We start from the raw sequence: 21307 nt of genomic DNA, 5'->3' as shown, positions 1-21307 counted from the left end.
AGACGATGGGGAGAGTAAACAAAGTTCTAATTCCCAAACTTTTGATATACTGTCCCTTTACCGTATGTATATTAAGGACATTAAATGGAATGAAATAATTGACGAGTGTCTCAAAAGGGATAGTGAAGCTGAGCACCGGTAAAACTCGGACCACTTAAACACCTATGTATATTCAGCACAGGGACACAGCCTGACAATTACTATCACTTATAATCACATGTAGTTTACTAATGTCAAGAAAGTCATACAGAAAATATACCGAACATTTTCATTTCTTTTTTACCTCTCACACATTTATAAAACATTCTTGTAAAGAAACACTCCCCAACCACTTCTATTTCATAAGAACAGACAATCATTAATACTTTATTACCATATATTTTAGTATATCTACCTTTTTATTATTCACTAGTCACAAACTACTACAACTATTAACTATACCCAAATGCAAACCAGAAACCATGTCCATATTATATCTCAACCTATGATCAAATGATTCAAACTATGCGTACATATAAAAGGAACTTTTACTATCTTCATCTCTTCTCCATGTATTCTCCAAACACTGTAGACGGCCTCACAACCTACCTAGACTTATATTCAAATCTACCTCTCACTGTCAAAAATGAGACCACAACCTGTCCACATAACATTTCTGGGTTTGGTTTTATCGCTTTTAACTTAATAACGCATACATCTCCTACCCCCCCTTCCCCACTACTTCCACAAAAAGTATAACTTGCAAACGTGGGACATTTTGTTCATCTTGCCTGAATACATTAGCAGACCCAAATTAACTCTGTACCTCCTTTTCAAAACCATACAGTCCTTTAAAGAGGACAAACTACATTTCTCCTTTGTGAAAAATTCCTAAACATATATAACGTACTTATTTAACAACAGGTCAAACTTTATGCATATTTTATAACCAATATGAAACACCACACTTTACTAACAGCATATTATTTTGAAATAAAAATACTTTCAAACTTAAAAATATCACCTCAAATACTTAATCACTACTACAGAACACATAACACACCATGTTCATTTATACCTCACCTTTATAGTTGGCATGCAGATTTCAAATGTCACACACGCATGCAATTCTTTCTTTGTCACACAGTACATGTAATGCACCGCTTTCATCAAGAATGGAACCAGTAATGGCACAATTTCTCTGTCGCTCCACATATAAATACATGTAAAGAAAAAATCAGAATACATCATTCCTTCATCGACATTCCAAAACTTATCTCCATTGGTTATTTTGAATTTTCCATCGCGCCACATACAGGTCAGAAGTTCAGCCTATTTTATCACCACACTTTCTGGCACTTTCTACGACAACTGCAGGTTAAAAGTTCATGATTTTTTTTAAACGTAACTTTTTTTCAGCATATTCTCGAACATTTAACAGCACCTGCGGGTTAAAAGTTCACCACTGTTTTAACTTCCAAATGCACCTTCCAAATGCAAGTAGCACGTCTGGTTGAGCTGAGCACATTTCATTCTATCGTATGGACTCCACGTTTAGACTGTTCTTTTTTAACAAATGACAAACATGCTTTTTCACGCAACTAATATGCACCCTAGTTTTTAGTACCCAATGCTTCTTATCTTCCAATTAATTATCGTTTTCTGTGGAAAAAAAAGATTTTTCCCCATCTTTAAACATATCTCTTACTCTACAAAGGAACTGCATGAGCTACAGACATCTTTCCATACCTTCCAGCCATACCTTCAAAATGCTAGTGTGGATCGTAGGACATAGCTATGTTTTCTGGTGCAAGAGGTATGCAGAACAGAGACGTATTGACTTAGACCTAGGTTTACAAAATGTGGACATTAAATGGTTTGCACAGAGAGGATTGAATTAGCACCAATTGTTGCCTTTGGTTAAAACCTGTCTGTATCTCCAACACCCTGACCACATGATTGTGCATTGTGGTGGAAACGACCTAGGCACATTGACTGGGTTAGGTTTGGAAATGCTGATAAAGGATACCTTTCGACAATTGATGTTGCTTTTGCCTCAAACTGTCTTTGTATATTCCAATGTATGCCAAAGACAGAAGTGGAAATGGTCAAACCAGTTATGTCCTCAGATTGAAAAATCTAGGAAGAACGTCAACAAAGCTGTGTCTGCATACCTCAGAGACCATAGAATGGGGTCGATCTACAACATACATTTTGATATGACTGATATCTACAGAAGTGATGGAGTACACTTCACAGATCAGGGAAGTCGAGTTTTTCTGAATAACCTGAAGCTGTGTATCCGCACTTATATGTAGCTCCAACTAAAAAAACAAGGGCTCTTTTTAGAGCCGCCTTATAACTGAAAACTTAGGCCCACTATTTTAGGGCCAGGTAACGGCAACTTCTGCACCCTTGCCAAAATGTATTCTCCACACAGCTGTGGTGCAGCGGCCGCACCATCTGACTTTGGAGCACAGAGCTCTTGCTTTAATCACCAACTCTAGGATAGCACCATGTGACTCTGAGCAATAGCTCACTTAATTTCCACGCCGGCCCCCAGTGCCTGCAGACCATACGAGTGAGCAGTTTGCACTTTACAAATACCAGATTGATTGGAAACAGCAGAATTGAACTTCACACTCCCTCTGTAGCACCCCCCCAACGACCCTACAGACGTCACACTGTTTAAAACAAAACTTCCTCCTAGTACGTATGCACACATGCTGACACTACTTAGACAGGTATGCCGCAGCGGCCAGCAAACATGAGTTCAGAGCACAGGGCTCACGGTTTAATCCCCTGCTCCGGCAGCAGCTCAGCTCAGCACCATGTGACTCTGGGCAATAGCTCACTTAACTCACATAATTTCCACGCCGGCCTCCAGGGCCTTCAGACCCATAGCGGTGAGTAGTTTGCGCTTTACAAATACCGTATTGATTTACCTTCACACTCCCTGTATAACACCACCTAAGCACCATATACAAATTACCGTGTTCCAAACAAAACTTTCTCCTACTATGTATAAAATATTACTGACACTACTTGGCCAGAGCCCCTGACTTCACAGCATAGGACACACAGTTTGGGCTCACGGTTTCATCCCCAAGTCCACCAGCAGCTCAATTTAGCAGCATGATACTCTAGGCAATACATCATTTACTAAAGAGACTGAGTGATTAGTTTTCAGAAGACAAGCATGTCTTTAGGAGCCTCATACTTTTCTGTCCAATGACAGAGGTCAATGGCTCAGAAAATGGTTTTCTCTATATATCCTCAGCCTGCTGGATGACAGAGGTCAAGGGATCAATGACGATCGCTGGAACTAGGCAGATATTGTTCTCAATTCTCCAGTGGTGGTGCCAGTGCTTCAATGGACAGTGGCTCGAAATCCTGGATCTTGTACGAATCGAATGGTAGCGCCCACCCCAGAGCAGGTCTTCATAGTCTCCAGTACTGGTAAGGCCACTGTCTGAATGCCGGAAGCATAGTATCTTGTGGGACATAGGCAAGGTGGGAATAACAACAGGAACATCACTTAAGGTCCCCGTTAGCAGGGCCAAAAGTGGGCTTCGTGGGAGACTAATTTGGAACCAGAGATTACGAAAGAGACAGGACTGCAGCTTCTGGAAGTTCCTCAGGTGCATAAGCTGCACGAAGGTAGGCCTGAGCAGCGTTTGAGTATGAACCTGAGAGGAAGCAACCAGAATGGCATCCCTGGTGTTCACTTTTGCTCTTGGAGAGCACAAGAAGCAGAACAAGCTGAACATGAAGGGTAGCATATCAGTGAAGACTGCACTGGAGGGGAGCTGTGAACTTTTGGGCAACTTCTGATCCAGCTGCTCTTGATGAGATGCATTTGGTGATTCTTACCAGTCTACCATAGGGCCACCTTCCCTTATAGTGGGCACCTGGGGAAAATACAAAAGAGTCTAGAGGAGATGAACCACCAAGCTCTCTGAGCATTAGTTGTACTAGGGACACAGGGGCCATGTCCTCTCTCTCCGCGACCTAATTCTACAGGAAGGGATCACAAACTACAGAATCTGATGCACCTCTTAAGTTGAGGTGACTGCTGCAGATAGATGGCAAGTGAACCAGGCTCAGCAGCGGCTGGTTCCACTCAGCTGCTGCTCTTCTTATACCTCCATTGATTCAGCAGTTGGACAGGTGATGTACCCTAACACTAAAGGATGCTCTCCTTACATGCTTCTTCTCATCTCTATGCCCCTACCAAATTGCCACTTGCACGGCACTGGGGCTGGATTCAGCTGCAAGGGCAGAGTAGTCAGAAAAGCATGCCTAATCAGGCCGGGCCGTTGATAGGAACAAATGAATTCTACTCTGTCGAGTACGTTTCCTAAGTCACCAGAGGAAAGTGAGACATGGTCCGCTGACTCATGAGCATGGAGACTGGCGTTTCTTGACCTCCAAGCACAATGGGCCTGAAGCTCTGGGTCCAGAAAGAGAGACTGGATGAACCACCCTTTGCTGCAGCGTCTCAAAGCTTTGTGTAATACCTGGAGAAGACTGCTTCCATAACCCTGCTGATGCTGAGCAGTCTCGCTTCTTGGGTGACCTAACCTAGGATGATGCCAAAAATGCCAATAAGGACATTTTATGTGCTTCTCTTCTGTATTTGCTTAAACTCACAATTTATGACTCTTTTGTCGTTTTATGATTCATTTAGCTCCGCATGAGATAAGGCTCCTGTCCCATCAACCCTGGTGCTTGGCAACCTATGATACACGGAGCAGCCAGCAAAGAAAAGCCTTGTAAATTGTTGTTGCACCTTTGTGCAAGAACTCTTAATTTTGAAGAAAAAAAAAATCACTGCCACACACATGCCCTTTGAACAGTTTTAAAAATCCAATTTTGTACTTAAGGCATGGTTTTCTGGATTGTTTGTGGAATTTAGAAAAAAAAAGCCATAGTTTTCTATGCAATAGTCTTGTTTCATATACAATATTGTTGGCCTTTTAAACCATGATTTGGAAGAAGCTTGACTACAAATCAGTATTGAAGTTTTCAAGACGCACCAAGGCTCGAATGTTCATCGATATTCAGGTTTCTTCCAGGGTATGGGGTTCCATAGGGGCACACTCCTGCAAAATAAACATTATAGCCTATTCACAAACCGCATAGTATCACAAAATGTTTCACTAATCTATGTGCGGCGGTCTCTGTCTTACCCCTCCTACCTTATTTGTGGAGATCTCTGCCCCAACTGCAGGGATCTCCACACATGTACACCTATGTTTTAGCAGTAAATGTGGAAGGGACGAGGGACAGAGGCTGGAAAATGAGGAAAACTTACAACAAAATGGGAAGGGCTCAGGGGGAGTAAGGACAGTTTTAGGGAAGGGCATGCACCAACCCACCCACAAGAGTAAGCCCACTCTTATTCAAAAACTACACTTCTGCAGGTCCTAAAGTAAAAAAGAACCCAAAACAGTAGGAAATGACTTCCAACCCAGACCCATAGAAAGCCCAGAACCACACATGTCCAGCACCTGTTACTGCAACACCGCCCATACAAAATAATGGAGGCAGAGACCTAAACTAGAACCTCAGAGAAAGTAGTGTTAAAATAATTTCGTTTGACTATTTAAAAATATATATAAATGCAACTGAATGTTAAAAAATTACAGATAATAAATAAATAGAATATAAAACATTGTAATGACCTTTTTTAATTAAAAAATAAATCTTTTGAAAACAATTAAATCAATTGATATGAATAGTGTAGATCCAGTTTAGTAAGTTTTAATACTTACTAAATAAATAGAAAACGTTTTACTTTAGGTTGGATTATTTTTTAAATACAGGTTTAAAAAAGAATTGTATTTTAATATATTTAAATTCCAAATTAAGGTAATATTGTTCTAGCATTTTAAAAATCTTGCTCTACAAAACCTCCGCCTAAATATGATAAGTTCCTTGTAGTAACTATACACTTGTAAATTTGGCTCCACACCCTAGTTTTAGGAGATGAGGACATGCAAGGCTACACTTAGCAGTAACTTTACGCTCAGAAATGGGGATTAGCCAAATGTAGTAAATTTATTTCAAAGTGTAGGATTAAATTTATACAAGTAGGTTCATTCACGTGTAAATTTAACTTGGTGGATATGCCCCAACGTCTGGCAACACGGCTCCATCTTGTCCATCTGCCTGCTGCTCCCTTTCTTGAAAGTGCACTTGAAAGTGTCCTACTCTCTTGGGGAAAACAGATGTGATTAGGTTGGTTATCCTACTGAGTGCATACTGCTGAGGTTAACACTCCTTCCCTGTGGTATTCTGAAGACTTCCAAGAACACAATACTTTATGATGGTTTTCAGGATTAAGTTTCATACAAGACGTCATCTGGGTTCCAAGCTACCCCTGACACTTAGCATGTATTCTCTTGATGCCAATAAATGTTTTATGCTTCATAATATTATACCAAATGACAGTAGAAACTAATATTTGTCCTTTCTTTTTCTGGAGGCCTCATTAGGAGTTTGAAGCCCAAAAACGGTAATAGAATAAAGAAAGCCACTTTCTTAGCACATACATACTTTGGTCTATGTTGGAACCTTGGAGTCGTTTGGAATATCACCCCTGAACTGCTATACCCAAAGCAATGCCATGCCATTCCATGCCATGCTAATAGAAAAATATGCACTCTGTACCGGGCCTTTAGGAAGGGAGAGTAATCTAGAGGAGCAACTTGTTTCAAAGCCTAGAGTGAGAAGGGAGGTCTCTATATGGTACTGGGCAATATTAGAGGGAAGTAGACGGCGAGTTTAAATTAGCAGATGATCTATGGGGGCAGCAGATGAGTATGCAATGTGACTCGATTTGGAGGGATTCATTTAATACACTGTTCAAAATTGTTAAACCTGCTTGGCTTAGGCGCAATCACATTTTTACAGCCCATAGAGAATACCTTTCTCCTCTCAGATTATCAAAATTCCAGCCCGATAAAGCATGTAATAAATGTGGCCTCCTCGCAGCATCGGACATACATATGTTTAAAGAATGCCCTCTGCTACAGGAGTTTTGCGGCAAAGGTTTTTCATCAATGGAATCCATTCTTAGGGTTCCTCTGACCATCAGTTTACCGTTAATTAATTTTGGTTTGGACTATACCATTAGGGGGCCTGCAAGATCGTTACTTTTCTATGAGATTCTTATCGCTAGAAGACAAATATGCAAATACTGGGTTGAGCCCTCACCACCGACTCACTCAGAATGGTTGACATCGTTGTATTAAGTGTCTAAAGTGGATATGGCTAGATCCTGTAATAAGAAAAATCTGTTTTTTTGGGATTTATTGAGGTCATGGAGATAGGAGTCCGGGTTTTTTTTTTTTCCCCGGGTACTATGATTATGCCTATATCACTCCTCGGACTATCAACCAAAGGGCTTCCCAGCATTATGGTCCGGCAGGATATATAAAATCCTTGGTGGAGTAAAAATCTTCTTCCCACGATCCTCCTTTGAGTAATTGGAATGTCTTTGGCTGAAGTGCTGCAAATAAACAGCTGGTTCAACGGGACATTCTATGAAAAAAAGGTGGTTTATTTTCTTTTTACGTAGGGTAAGGCAAATGAGGACTAAAAAAAAAAAAAAAGACTTCCAAGAACACAATACTTTATGATGGCTTTCAGGATTAAGTTTCATACAAGACGTCATCTGGGTTCCAAGCTACCCCTGACACTTAGCATGCATTCTCTTGATGCCAATAAATGTTTTATGCTTCATATTATTATACCAAATGACAGTAGTAACTAATATTTGTCCTTTCTTTTTCTGGAGGCCTCATTAGGAGTTTGAAAACCAAAAACGGTAATAGAATAAAGAAAGCCACTTTCTTAGCACATACATACTTTGGTCTATGTAGGAACCTTGGAGTCGTTTGGAATATCACCCCTGGACTGCTATACCCAAAGCAATGCCATGCCATTCCATGCCATGCTAATAGAAAAATATGCACTCTGTAAATGTCAAAAGTAACAATAGCCAATTTTGTGAATAATGGAACTTAGGCACTGGAAGATAACGTGCTTTGCTCGAGATGACAAAATATGGACATGAGTTTCGTCATGGTATGTGACCTTTTCAAGGCTAATGGAAATTCGATGACTACCAAGGACACGAAGTAATGTATGTAAAATCCTCAAATCAAACTATTGAAGTAGTAAGATACAAGTCTAAAACTGGTCACACAAAGCCCAAGCAAGTGAGTAAGATGCTGTCCTGGATCCACCCTGAGTGCAATTGTATCTTCATTCATGACATTTATACCGTGGACCCCTTGGGACTAATGTTGTTTGGAGCTCTGGCAGTAGGATGATTGATACCTGGAAAGCACTAAATCATATTTTTTTCCTTCATAGTACTTACCCACGGCTACGCATATCAATAGGAGGTGCAATTCCTATATCACTACTACCATGTTTTTTCACAATTCAGGAACAAATGTTTTGTCTATGGATTGTGCCTACGGGAGAGAAGGGGTTGATTGTAGAGCAAAAATGAGCCTATTGTGAAGGATGAGTTTTAGACTTCTCAAGCGTAGTGCAAGGTAAGCCTAAATCAACAGGTCTACTTAATCAATGAGAACATCACACATTGGTGACCAGCACTGGGATTCAGCATAGGATAAATCTGCATTTTGAACCCTGTAGAAAGCTTTTGTGTATAATGGAGGTAAAATCCTGCTAGCTGAAACATTACTGAAGCCTCCTTACGATACATAAAGAGAGCAACTTGTCGTGAATTGGTCTGTGAAAACGACTAGGCTGAGGAAGATGACAGGAAGAGGAGACACAAGAGAGAGAAGGGGACAGTAAGGAGACGAGTAGAGCAACTGCCGAGACTCCAGTAGACTGGGAACAATGAAGTACCACATCGCGATCCCACTTCAGGAGCAGACATTTCCGATTCCATGTCCGATGAAGGATAGTCTTGTCTGGCTCATCCTTCCCGTGGACTGTGCAGCCCATGACGACTCACTGTTGGGCCTTTATTGATAGAACCTGACCATTAAAAAGTCTCACACTGAAGCACAAGATAGCCCTTGAAAAAAGGAGGCGGCTGGTCAGTAGCTGTAGAAGGCTCAAAGAAAGACTGCAGCTAAATGGACCTGGAGCCGCACAGAACTGCCCCCGACGACAGCCACAGAGATATTTACACCCTCAAAAAAACATACTGTAGACTAGAAGAAGGTAACAACAGTCCTGCTTGGATGAGCAGGATTGAGCCTGCCGGCTGTATGGCTGTTCATACAAAGGAACACTAGAGTTCTGACTTTTAGAACTGAATACTAAGGAAAGTAATGTGTATAATATCTGAAGGTGGCTGCTTGTGGGGATTTACCAAAATTCCAGAATAGCACCAGAAATGAAGGGATTTTTCATTTAAAAGGATGATAGCTAGTATCTAGAAAAAACAAAATGGCTCTGGAAGAAGGTGGTTAGTTGTTATGAGAGGATTGCTTCTTATAAAGGCCATGGTGCAGTGTTGGTCCCTGGATCTATAGCAGCCACAGAAGTCATCGCAGGGAGCCAGAACATTTTAAAAGACAGCACAGGTAGACCAGACTCATACAAAGAACAGGGGGCAGGGCACTGGGGAGGGCAGGATGAGAGAAGGTTTCCTGTGTACTTTGAGATGGATACAGGCTGACCGAGAGGTAGCAGGGCCCAGACTAGAACCAGGGAATGCGATTTGCACCAGAGTAAATGCCTTGTGAGGTTCGGAGATGGCAGTGCCTTAGTGGAGAAAGCCCTGGTAGAGAGAGGCTAGTACTATGACTAGTAGCATTGAGCCTTTCGGCTGACTCCGACGGCTGATGAAAAGTTCATGCTGAGAGGGGGTGGACTTGGACATGGTGGTGGTGCTCTAGATAGACGGTGAGGTGCATTCTTGGAGGCTCAGGCTGCCACTCAGCAGAAGTCTGATAAGTGACTCCCTGAAGTAGGAGTAGAAAGCTACACAGGTCTGAAAGGTCCTGCGGTGGGTAAGGCTTACAGCTTGAAGGCCCCTCAAGAGACAGCAATGGAACCCACCCGTGTCCGTGGTAAAGATCGAGCCAGAGAAAAGTGAGGACGGGGTCTAGACCCAGCCTTGCGGTATCTGCATAGACTAGAGACAGAAAGACATCCGGGTGAAGGTCAGGATCCCTGGAGGTCACACGGAGAAGGCGAGCCCCTACATGCCTCAGGAAGCATAATGAAGGGACACCTAAGAGAACACGGCCTGGTGCAGCGGGACTGAGAGAGAGAGTCTTCCGTTTAGTTTAGCACCCTTGCTTACACGGACTTCAAACGTCACACGGTGCTACGGGCTCTCCCTCCACCACCTCACAGACCAGGTGGCCCTGTCCCATCTCTGAGACTGCTCTGGGTCACTGTGCCTCACCGCGCGCTGCGGCGCTCTCGCCTCGTCGCACGGGCCCGCCTGCGCCTCCACCTCGCAGGCTGTGCCCGGCGTGCTCCATTTTACAGACTGCCCTGGTGACCATCTCATAAACCTTACAGTACCTCGATCCATCTTACCCTGTCTGGGCTGGCTGCAGCGCTCCCTGTAATCGAGTTAGCCCCTTCCCCCACCCAGTTATCGGTTACTGGCATTTACGGAAAAAACACCTGCCTGTAATCGGGTTAGCGCCAGCCCCGGAGCAGGCGAGGCTGGCCGCTGATTACGTCTATTACAGCAACGAGGCAATAAACATAACCCATAATTATCGTCAGTCACATAAGCGCTCCCTGATTCCACTTTTCGACCAAGTAAACGCGTGAATAAACCCTGCCCGGCGCCTTGAGGACTGGAAAGGCTGGACTGGGAGGTGAGCTCTGAGCGCGTACACGGAACTCGCTCCCTGCAGAGAGCCTCATCCCTCATTGACAGACGTCCCGCAACCATACCTGTCCCCAGGAACCTCCCTGGCCGTCCCCACCCTAATCACAAATAAAATGACAGTAATTCGAGTCAGACAGACGTATAGCCTCCCTCCTTCCCTCCCATGCTGCTGCACCTCCATAACCAGGGCCACTGGAATTATGCAATGATTTGGGGCTACCACGTTTTCCGAATAATTTTGGATTTGCCGCATTTGCCACGTGATCCATCATCCACAGATTTCAACAAACAAAACATTATAGCTCAAGTGAATCAAAGGTTACAAACAACGCAGTTGCCGCACAACGGAAGGCCTTCGCAAAGGTTTACTGGTCTCCTTTTAGTTGCTAATTGCTATATTTCCGTGTTAAACTGATACTAATGAGGTGAAATCTATATCCAGATAATGTTAAGGAGAATAAAAATGGCAAATTAAGTAATACTATCACAAAATGAGCCGCATTGAGCTAGATCATTTATATTTTCTTGCCGTATTAATTAGTCAACCCTGCCGCATAATTTGGTTGGTGCTTCCCAACTACCTAGAAAAGGACCCAATGGAAAGTTTGAACTTCTAAGGCATTGCGGGGCTAATCGGTGCCACAAACCCAGTCAATGCAAAAGCAACACTCATCCAATCACAGACCCACACGGTGCAGCATGCGACTTGCGTGTGTAAGCGCTTCAACGCCAACACAGAGGCAGACACAGGCTACCTACCATACAGCTGTTTAAGAAACCTGCACTCTGAGGTACGGCAGGCGCGAAGCAAGAACCACAGTGAAGGCACCAGCTGCAGCAGCCTGTCAACACTGCAACCACCACAGACCCTAGGCCGAAGTCCCTTTCGTGCACCACTTCAAGAACGCCATCTGCCGAACAGCTTGAGCATAGCAGCCTCCACAGTGGCGGGGGCGAAGGACATACACCACAGAGCGCGAGAACAGCAGCTCGCGCCGCTCTTGGAGTGACGGGCCTGGCGTGCACTACGGTAAGGGCACGACCGCAGCAGCTGCTTCCACACTGATCCAACGTACACCTGTTAGGGAAAACTTATCAACAGATCATTAACAAACCAGCTTTACCAATTCCTGGGGTGAAGAAGGTGACATGCCGCCGCACGCCCCTTCACCCCCACCCGGGATGAGTCGGTCTCAGATCGGCGGTTTACACTATTCCTGAGGAGTAAGGGCAGAAACATGCCACTACTCGGACACCCCTGCAGCTGGCCATGAGCACTGTAGCCTTCGCTGTTCTAAGGGTGAAGCCGCTGACATTCACCGTTAAGGGGGAGCCCCCTGCAGAATAGTCGGAGTACAGCAGCACTGCCGCCAGCAGAGGTGGGGTGAAGAAGCTGACGTGCAGCAGAGTGTGCGAGCAGGAGCTGCAATAATTACTGCACTGGAAGAGCAGACTGTACCACTGCGTGGACACCCCTGCTGCAGCAGCGCGGGAAAACACCAGCTTCAACAGTTCCTGGGGCGAAGAAGCAGACACATTCCACTGCAGACACGACCGGGGCCTTGCAGGGGAGCGTGAACACAGCAGCTCCAGCCCTTCGTTTGGTGAAGACGGGGACATACCTCACTGTAGGCGTGCTCCGAGGCAAGTTTTAGAACCGCTGCTCCGTTCCTGCGGTGAACAAGCGGAAAAGCATATTTGCAGGGTCGGAATCTGAAACAAATTTCTGCATAGGGTCAAATCACCCCTACAAAAAAAGTCACATACCACTGGGCCTAGTTGATCAACTCGTGGTGTACAACTACCTAGCTACTCCTGTTGCAACGTTTTCCATTGGTTTTTGATTAAGCCTGAACTAGCTTCGGTTGAATCCCCCCTGGAAATGAGATGATGCAGATTGGGATTATCACAGATGCCTCTTGGTGACATATGTGACCACATCTCTAAGGGTTTGCCCAGCCGCAATCACAAAATGAAGAACGCGGCTATGCTAATGGACCTCGCCCTCTCTATGGCACCAAAGTGTTTAAACATGGACAACATAAGTGTTGAGAATGAATTGTCTCAAGCATGGCGACGCCGACCCTGCACCACTGGCCTGTGTTGATGTCCTGCCAAGTCTCTGCAATGTCACTGTACGTTTTTGATTTTTACTCCAGTGAATATGACAACTGTGCATGCTCAGTGAGGGATCTCCATGTTACATGACTACAGACCCCCCCGAGCGCGGCTCTAAGACAAGTGGGCACGGAGAGTGTACCCCTCTAAGTCAGAATGGCTACTTCCCCTCTACCCACATTTACGGACTGGCAGTGGAGGCAGCATTGATGCTAGTGAAGTGACTGGACTCCCCTCTGGACGCAGTCTCTTTAAGGGGGAGATGCTTAGTGACCTCCCCTGTTTAAAAGGTTAAGAAAGGTCCCTTAACTGGGGTTCATGTCCATATGTATGTAAGATGAATGCCACTGTGTGTAAGGCAGAGAATGAGTATGGAGCCTGTGTGTGCATGTTATGTGGTATGTTATGTCGATCTGTATAGCGCGCTAATCACCAGAGAGGATATCCAAGCGCTTGGGGAGGTGTGCGATCCCCAAGGTGCTTTAATGCGAAGAGCCAGGTCTTTATGGTTGGCTGGGTGCACCTGGGAATTCATTGTGGCTTCCTGTACATGTCTGGCAATATGTGGAGGAGGGCTTCGGGTGAGGTTGCCCATTTCTCTGCTAGCATAGGGCCTGAACTGTAGCATTCCTTCCGTTCCCCCAAATGTTCTTTCTTGGGGCAAACTATAACAGGACCTTGAACATAAAACAAATTCACCGTTTCCTTCAACATTGAGCCTAAAACCAACATAACTATTGCTCTGAAGAAGCACAAGGTGACACCTGGAGAGCGAAACAGCAGCTTTAATTGTCTACTGGCTGTAATTTCCATCCAACTAAGTGGATTTCATTTTCTACCACACCAAATAACAGGAATTCAATTTCATCTTATAAAAGATCTTTCCATTGGACCTACAATGAATTAGTAAACTCAATACCGGAGTACAATACGTAGGAAGTGCTCCTGCCCCCAGAACACAGAACATTTTATATCAGCCTAGGGTTTGAGGCTATCGAATCTCTGCACGGGTGAAACACAAATCAACCTGCATGGCACATCATACTATTTCTTGCTGGGGGTCTCTTTTTGGCAAAAGAAAGCTTTAGGTGCGCTAATCATTTCCAAACCATTGCCCACTGTTTAGAAAACATGATCTGGCACAAGGGTGTCAAAGAGCGGCTCGCCATACATGGAAACGCACTGGCTTGGATGACCTGTTTACTTTTAGATGGTCCCTTAAAGCGCATCTTTTTTGCTTTATTGATACAGTTTTTTCGACAGCGGTGCCTCAGATTCTCAGCTCAACATAGTTCTGTCAAGTGTGTGTCCAGCAGCTTTTTGAATGGCTTTCTACAGCCTCAGCATGTTCTGCAGTAGAGGGTGGGCACAGCAGCTTCAAAGGCCGCAAGGGAAGCTTGGCCGGCAGCCCTGCGTCGATGCTCCCTGCCGCAGAATGAGAACAGCCGCCTCTGGAACCCATGGAGAAAGACCCGGATCCGTAGCAGAGCGCGAGCACAGTGATTTCCAGAGCCCGTGGTGCGCCATGGGGCCTGGCTGTAGCCCCGTGTAGGCACTACCGCTGGCAAAATACCAGCACTGTACTGACAACTGCCCACTGGGGAAAACATACCCACCGGAAGTGACGCTTGCAAGATGCCTGGTGGTGCCTCTCAGCTGAGGCTGTACAAGTAAAATAGTCTTTTGAAAAACACATTTCTTATTTACTTTCAGAAGGTCCACTAGAAAGTCAATCAGTCAGTCAGTACAAAACTTTATTTCGGACAAGATGTCCTAAAAAGTACATAAGAATAAATAAAACAATACAGTAGTACATACAATTTCAGATTAAGAAAATCATCGAATCATTGAGTCATAGAATTAGGACAAGAGTAATACAGTTTTTGTCGGAGAGTTCGTGGAACAATAAATATATTATTTAAGCTTAAAGGCAATCTTCAATAAAAATAGGAAGGATCCTATATTTAATACTAGTGTATAAAAAATCAATAAAAAATGCAATTCTAACATAAGTTTACACAATCAGTTTACATTTTGGGATTTCAGAAGGGCCCTCCTAGTGCACCATGTCGAAAATAAAAATCCAGCAACCGAATAAACTATTGGGATACCGGTGTCGGATTTCAATATCCTGTATGCTTCTAGGCACGACCTGGTGCCGAGATTCCTGCAGATCTGTGTCAACCAGCGCCTTCTTGCCTTCTGGTATCCAACACAGCAGAAAAAAACATGCAATTCTGTTTCCTCAGGAAAATCGCACATGGGGCAATGGATCGGGTTTTGTTTACTCCATTTTGATGTAAAACAACGCAGTGGAAGTACCCCATGTCTGAATTGTAAAAAAAGCTTCCTGGCTGCAGGTGGAGTTATAAGATCAATTGCCGGTTCAAAACGGGAAAGTGATTTAATTTCTAGAAAAGCACTGGTACATTTCCCAACCCCGGAAGAAATATGGAGTTGTGCTAATCTATGCTCGCTAAAGCAGGTCTTCATTTGGCCCTTTGATATCAGTAAACAAGCAGACTCGGGGTGATACCAGCAATCTCCCAGACCCAGGCTAGATAGGAGGAGTCTTATATGATCGAACCATGGGATTTTCAGCGAACCACATGACCTTAATACCTCCGTAAGCTCCTCCCTGTAAGATGTAAGTTCGGGGGTTGTCCACAAACTACGCCAGTACATGATGGGTTTGAGTCCTACAACTTCATCTATTGGAGTTATACCTGTATCTAGGCGTAGCGGGACCAAAGGTGTGCTACGGGGTAATCTGAATAATTGTCTTAAAAATTGGTTCTCCACCTGCAGTAATTTTGACATATTTAAGTGGCCCCATAATTCTGCACCATACAATGCTCCGCCCCTTGCCTGTGCCCTATAAATTTCCAGAGCTGGGCTAACATTTCTTTTGCTAGAAGTGTTAAAAACCTTCATAATCCCTCCTGAAGATTGTGCTAGTTTTATGGTAGATTTAGCGGTATGAACCCCCCAATCCATGGACTCGGTAATTGTTAGTCCTAGATACACAAAAGAAGACACCCTTTTGAGAGGTTTACCATGTAGGCATGGATTGGGACGTGTGCTTTTTGGGCAGTTAAATGCCATAAATTTAGTTTTTTGAAGATTAATTTCAAGACCACGATCCCTACAAAATTCTTCAAAAATATCCAAAACCTTTTGTATCCCCATGGCCGATTTAGCAACCAAAAGGGTGTCATCGGCAAACATCATGGCCGAAATTTTGCGAGTAGCTAGTTTGGGGGCATCTAAATCTTTTGCTGCTAAAAGAATGTCAATTAGGCCATTAATGTAAAGACTAAACAGGGTGGGTGCGAGAACACAACCCTGTCTAACTCCACGGTTTATTGGAATGGGGGCAGTAAGATTGCCATCCTTTCCATACCTGATTTGAGCATAATTGCATTCGTGTAGACGTTTAAAAAGATGAATTAAATAAACAGGAACCCCCATCTTGGCTAAAACAGACCATAACTTCTCTCTCGGGACCAAGTCAAATGCTGATCTAAGATCAACAAATACTAGAAAGAGACTACCTCCCTGTAGGCAGACAGTCTTCCAGTGTAATAATTGTAGTCTTAGGACTTGGTCCAGGGTTGATAGTTTTTCTCTAAAACCAGCCTGAAAAATAGACAAGATATTCCTCTCCTCCATCCATGACTGTAGTCTAAGGAGGAGGACTCTCGCAAAGATTTTTTGAGGAATATCAATCAGACTTATAGGTCTGTAGTTAGTCGGGAGAAGAGGGGAACCCTTTTTAAAAATCGGAATGATTTCCGCACCTAGCCAACTTTTAGGGATCTTCATGCCTTGGATAATTGAGTTAAAAAGCATCCTCAAATAGGGAGCCCAGATATCAGGTTCGCTTTTAAAAAGGTCGCCGGGCATCTTATCCAACCCTGGGGCTTTTCCTGTTGCTATGCTAACTAAGGCAATATTGATTTCCTTTATAGTGATGATTGAAGGTGAATCATCTTCAGATAAAGGATCCAAATCATCGTTGTTCATTACAGCAGAAATTGGTGAATCAAGCCCAGGGACTTGGGCTACTTCAGGTTCCTTAGCGTACAGAGATTCGAAGTGGGTCCGCCAAGTCTGTTCATCCAAGTTGGGTTCAACTGCACTGCGAAGAACAGTTGATCCTGAATTAACAATACCCCAAAAAGTCCTCATGTCTCTATCGCCCAATGCGATTTTCATGGTAGCCCATTTTTCAGCTTCCCAATTTTGTTTGGATTTGTTTATGACAGATTTATATTTTGCTCTTGCCCTCCTGATTATAGGGCGATCACGATTTTTAATGGCTAATACCAATTCCTTTTTCGCTTTGCGACACAGACTGTCATACCAAGGATGGGTGGGCTGTTTGTTTTTTTTGCATATTTTTATTGGGAAAAAGAAATCATAAGTAATTTTGCCCAGTTCTTCGAAATTTGATTGGACCAGGTGGATATTTGGGCTCTCATTGGTCATGTTGGATAAATTGGATGCATCTTTAAAAACCGGGAGCAAGGCATCATATAAAGTGGCCATTTTTGATTCAGAACCAATAAAATTAGACCATTTCACTCTCCTTCTACAATAGGAGACCACAAGCCTAGGATCAGGTGGGTTACTTAGGTCAGGCGAAGTCCCTGAGTTTAATGCTTTTAGTTCCAGCGTGAGAGCGGAGTGGTCGCTATCAATGCGGGGAATTATCTTAAAGTCCACCATCATATCCCAAAAATATGAATTGATTAAAATATAGTCTAGGATAGACCCCCTGTTCTTACTATAGAATGTATGGTTATTAGATGTGTCAGATGGTGCTCTCCCGTTGCATGCACGAAGACTGTGCCTCATGGTGAGACAACTCATCTGGATCACCAAGGGGGACCAAATTTTAACTTTAGGGCAACCAGACTCCGGTATTTTTAAAAACTGGTCCTCGTCATACAAACTATCCAGTGGTAAACCTTCCAATGGTTCGTATTGACAATTAAAATCTCCACCTAATATAATAAACTGGTTGGTGTCAATGGTACCAAGGAAGATAGTTAATTCTTGTAGGGTGATGGATTCATTACCCTTTAACGATGGCCGTGAGTATACATTTATTAGGACAACTGGGGGGTCTAGATGGGAACTGGAGCCTGACACATAATATATCTTTGGAGCCTGTATCAATTTGGGATACAGAGCACCCCAGATGCAAGCATACCCAAGTAAAACCTTTTCCACTCGAGGATGCCAAGATGTGAAAGCTAGCATATCCCGATTTGAGAACCTCTTTTTTTGCCCATGTTTCTTGGAACATACAGATTTCATGGCTATCAATAAACGTACCCCACTCAGGATCATCAAGTTTGCTGTTCATGCCTGCTACATTCCAAGATAAAACCCTAGTAATTTCATTCGTAGGGGGGCTCTCATGGAGTGGATTAACAAGATTATAATGTGGGTGCACATTTGGTAGGTCAATGCTTACACTAGAATTGCAAGCAGGATGACTCAGAAGAACTGTTGATTCTGTAGGAACACAACACAGACAGGAAAAACTTATATTACTATTACCAATCTGATTGGATCCGACTGGTTCCTCCAAAGTCATAGGCATCATCCCATTAATCTTAACCTGGAGCTCAACATCAGAAGTAATGGTGTCAGTTCCCACTTCAATAGTATTATCTAAAACCCCAAGTCAGTCTACACCTTCAAGTGAGCTATACCTATTACTGGTAGGGATATTAAAAATAGGATAGTTATAAGATGGATTAACCGGCATGGGGAGGGCCATCTTAACAAAGTGCCCACTTCTTTTCCACTGGGGTAAATGATTTTGATAGAGAGGCCTAGATGGAGGATAAAAGTATCCTAAGGGAAGTAAAATTATGGACCCCCTGTTTTTTCCATACTCTGTCGCTAAAATATGCTCAATGATACATGGATTTCTAAAATTGATTAACACACAGTCCCCTTGAATATCTTTTTGGTGTTTACCAATCCAACCTACCCTTCTTGTAGTCAAGATCTCATGGGTATATTCATAGCTAAAGTCACTGTGATTAACAAGCCAGTGAATAGTTTTATGTTTTAGTTCTTCGTGGGATTCACTTATGCCCTCCCTTAAGGCAGGGGTTCCTGCTAGGATCAAGACATAGGGTGCAGATTCAGGTGGTAGGTTGATAGTTGGGGGGCCCTGTGCTTGTGAATTTGGTACAAAATTATTAAAATTCTGTTTTGGGAGAGTTTCAACCGGCCCCCGTCTACATGGAGCCTCTAGTGGGAATGTCGGTCGGGCCAAGGGCGTGGATTTAGTTGGAACCACAATAACGTCAGAGATTATCCTGTCAACGGCAATAGTTCCCTGTGGGATCACAGAGGACGGGGCCTTAGGTGTTATAATCAGCCCGGATTGCTTATTGCTCCCATGTGCCGTGGCATTTGACGTATTGATTTCTTTATTAGTGCTAGAGGGCATTTCTTTACTTTGTGTCCGCACATTCCAAGCTGATTTTAAGCTATCCAGCCTTGCAAATACAGGGGACAATTCTTCTTTAATGATAAGTCTTATCTGCGATTGCAGATTCATCATCAGGGCAGTAACCCACTCCGGTTGGGCATCAACAGTTAAATTGTCATCCACAGTGGGCTTACCCTGATTCCCCTTCTCCATGGGAGGGACCTGTCCCTTAGTTTTTTTTGTTAAAGGTGGTTTCGTAATATGTTTTGTTTTTTCCTTACATTTACGACCGGGACAGCGAGATGTCTCCTCTCGTGGGCAATCAATAGGTTGAATAACCTCATTTACAGAATTTTCTTTAGGAGGCTCAGTCACCTGTGAACGTGAAGTGCTTAGAGACTCAGAGATTTGGATAAACTCTTCTAGATTAGGGGTGATAGAAAGACGCCTTTCAGTGCGTTCAATTTCAGTGGCCACTGCACCCAGAGCTTTCTCCAACATTCTATCTATGGATGTAGGTTTGGACATGCTCAATGCAGGAGTAGGATTGCGTTGGCGCCCCACGGGTGCCCGTTTCCCCATCCCTAGATCACAACACGACACACTTCCGAAACCGTCAGCCCAGACTCAAACTAGTGAAAGGTACAATAGGAGTTCAAAGCAGTTTTTAAAGTCCACATAGGGGATTGGACACAGAGGAAGGTCGTCGAAGGGTAGTAAGCGTTAGTCCAGCCACAGGCACTATCTCGTGCAGAAGATACTCACGAACCACAGATGACAGAGATGTGGCCCAGCCCTGCCTCCTCCTGCCCCGGACGGCCACAGACGGCCCGCCCTCTGCCCGGGCTCAGCCCGGCGCCGCCCGCGCGCGGTCCCGCGACGCGGAGGGTGTCCTTGGCTTTAGTAGCGCCGCCAGGCGCGGCCAGTGGGCGTCGACTTCCGCCCTTGAAGCAGGTGTCTCTGGGAGTTGTGGTCCCCCTCCAAGCCGCGGCCGCGGAAGCTCAAACGCGGCGGCGGGAGGGAGACCCAGACGAAGGCAGCCAGCAGCAGTAAACCTCCCGGCGATGACCAGCACCTCCACGCACGTCTCCAGTAGGTATGAAGCCCCCGCTCCACCGAGGGTGTCCTTGGCTTTAGTAGCGCCACCAGGCGCGGCCAGTGGGCGTCGACTTCCGCCCTTGAAGCAGGTGTCTCTGGGAGTTGTGGTCCCCCTCCAAGCCGCGGCCGCGGAAGCTCAAACGCGGCGGCGGGAGGGAGACCCAGACGAAGGCAGCCAACAGCAGTAAACCTCCCGGCGATGACCAGCACCTCCACGCACGTCTCCAGTAGGTATGAAGCCCCCGCTCCACCGAGGGTGTCCTTGGCTTTAGTAGCGCCGCCAGGCGCGGCCAGTGGGCGTCGACTTCCGCCCTTGAAGCAGGTGTCTCTGGGAGTTGTGGTCCCCCTCCAAGCCGCGGCCGCGGAAGCTCAAACGCGGCGGCGGGAGGGAGACCCAGACGAAGGCAGCCAGCAGCAGTAAACCTCCCGGCGATGACCAGCACCTCCACGCACGTCTCCAGTAGGTATGAAGCCCCCGCTCCACCGAGGGTGTCCTTGGCTTTAGTAGCGCCGCCAGGCGCGGCCAGTGGGTGTCGACTTCCGCCCTTGAAGCAGGTGTCTCTGGGAGTTGTGGTCCCCCTCCAAGCCGCGGCCGCGGAAGCTCAAACGCGGCGGCGGGAGGGAGACCCAGACGAAGGCAGCCAGCAGCAGTAAACCTCCCGGCGATGACCAGCACCTCCACGCACGTCTCCAGTAGGTATGAAGTCAATCAGTAAACAACTTGGGTGACAACTCCGAAGGGAGGGAGGGCACCTTCCCTCAGCCTGAGGCAAAATGAGAGTGGGATAGGTTTGAGTTGC

General features: G+C 44.9%; 1 protein-coding gene across 1 annotated transcript in view; it reads right to left on the bottom strand.

Moving 5' to 3' along the window:
* Window positions 1-21307, bottom strand: part of TBC1D16 (TBC1 domain family member 16) — a 966933-nt gene that overhangs the window by 106432 nt on the left and 839194 nt on the right. The gene's annotated exons all lie outside the window — the stretch shown is intronic.

Source organism: Triturus cristatus, chromosome 7, assembly GCF_964204655.1.
Source record: "Triturus cristatus chromosome 7, aTriCri1.1, whole genome shotgun sequence".
NCBI lineage: Eukaryota > Metazoa > Chordata > Amphibia > Caudata > Salamandridae > Triturus > Triturus cristatus.
Note: the sequence above shows the minus strand (reverse complement) of the source record. Positions and strands in the feature narration are given on the sequence as shown.